Below are 2729 nucleotides of genomic sequence, written 5' to 3' on the forward strand. Positions count from 1 at the left end.
CAGTACCAGCTCCAGCACTACCGGTACCACTACCAGTACCACCACCACCATCATTACCAGTACTGCCAACACAATTACCACCATCAGTACCATCAGTACCATAAATACCACCAGTACCACCACCAATACTACCAGTACCACCAATACCACCACCAATACTACCACCACCACCACCAGTACTACCACCACCAGTACCATCACCACCAGTACCACCACTACCACCCCCACTAGTAGTACCACCAGTACCACCACCAGGTCCACCAGTACCACCACCACCAGGCCCACCTGTACCACCATCACCAGTACCACCAGCAGTACCACCACCAATAGGACCACCACCAGTACCACCACCAGTACCATTACCACCACCACTACCATCACTACAATTACCACCAGTACTACCACCACCAGTACCACCACCAGCTCTACCTGTAGCACCACCAGTACAACCAGTACCATCACCACCACGACCACCAGTACCACCACCACCAGTACTACCACCGCCAGGCTCACCTGTACCACCACCAGGTCCACCTGTACCACCACCAATACCACCAGGACCAGTAAACTTCTACCACCACCACCAGTACCACCACAAGTGCCAGTACCACCACCACCACCAGTACTAGTACCACCAGTACCACTATTACCACCACCAGTATCACCAAAACCACTAGTATCACACAACCACCAGTACCACCACCAGGTCAACCTTTACCACCACCACCAGTACCGCCACCAGTCCCCCACCACCACCACTAGTACCACCACCACTAGTACCAGCACCACCAACAGTACCTCCACTACCACCAATACCACCAGTACCACCACCAATGCCACCAGTACCACCACCAATAGCACCAGTACTACCACCAGTACCACAAATACCACCAGTACCACCTCCAATACAAGGTCAACCTGTAGCACCACCACCAGGTCCACCTGTAGCACCACCACCAGTACCACCAATACCACCACCACCACTACCACCACCAAGCCCACCTGAACCACCACCTCCAGTACCGCCACCAGTACCACTACCACCAGTAGCAATACCGCGATCACAAGTACCACCACCATTATTAACAGTACCACCACCAGTATCAGTGCCACCAGTACCACTAGCAATACCACCAGTAACACCTCCAACAACACCAGTGCCACCACCAATGCCAACACTACCACCACCACCAGTACAACCAGGACCAGTACACTTCCACCACTACCAGTACCACCACCAGTACCACCACCACCACTAGTACCACCACCACTAGTACCAGTACCACCACCACTAGTACCAGTACCACCACCAGCACCAGGTCCACCTGTACCACCCCCACTAGTAGTACCACCAGTACTAACACCAGGTCCACCAGTACCACCACCACCAGGCCCAACTGTGCCACCACTACCACCAGTAGGACCACCACCACCAGTACCACCACCAATAGGACCACCACCACCAGTACCATTACCAACACCACTTCCTTCAGTACCACCACCAGTCCCACCACTACCAATACCACCACCACCACCAGTATCACTACTACTACCTCCACCACTATTACTACTACTACCACCACCACCACCTCTACCACCACCACCAGTACTACCACCGCCAGTACCACCACCGCCAGGCCCACCTGTACCACCACCAGGCCCACCTGTACCACCACCACTAGTATCACCAACACCACCAGTTCCACCTGTACCACCACCACCACCTGTACCACCACCACTAGTACAACCACCACTAGTGCCACCGCCACCACCACCAGGTCCACCTGTACTACCACCACCAGTACCAGTACCTTCAGTACTAGTACCACCAGTATCACTATCAAAACCACCAGTACCACCACCACCAGTACCACCACCACCAGTACCACCACCACCAGTACCACCACCACCAGTACCACCACCGCCAGTACCATCACCACCAGGCCCACCTATACCACCTCCAATGCCTCCAGTACCAGTACAACCAGTACACTTCTACCAGTAGCAGTACCACCACCACTACCAGCTCCACCACTACCAGTACCACCACCACTACCACCACTACCAGTACCACCATCAGTATATCCACCACGAACACCAGTACCACCACCACCAGTACTAGTACCACCAGTTCCACTATCACCACCACCACCACCACCAGTCCCACCACCACCAGGCCCAACTGTACCACCACCACCACTGATACCAGCACTACCAGTACAACCAGTACCAGTACACTTTTACCAGTACCACCACTACCGGTACCACCACCACCAGTGCCACCACCACCAGTACAACCAGTACCGCCAGCTCCAGTACCACCACTACCACCACCACCACCAGTGACACCACTACTAGTACTACAACCACCACTACCACCACCAGTACTAGTACCACTATCACCACCACCAGTATCACCACCACTAGTACCACCTCTACCATTACCACCCCTAGTAGTACCACCACCACTAGTACAACCACCACTAGTACCACTGTCACCACCACCAGGTCCACCTGTACCACCACCACCAGTACCAGTACCTTCAGTACTAGTACCACCAGTATCACTATCAAAACCACCAGTACCCCCACCACTAGTACAACCACCACCACCAGCACTAGTACCACCAGTACCACTATTACCACCACCAGTATCACCAAAACCACCAGTACCACTAGTATCACAACCAACAGTACCACCACCACCTGTCCCACCACCACCACCAGTA

Source organism: Triturus cristatus, chromosome 12 (genome assembly GCF_964204655.1).
Source record: "Triturus cristatus chromosome 12, aTriCri1.1, whole genome shotgun sequence".
Classification (NCBI taxonomy): domain Eukaryota; kingdom Metazoa; phylum Chordata; class Amphibia; order Caudata; family Salamandridae; genus Triturus; species Triturus cristatus.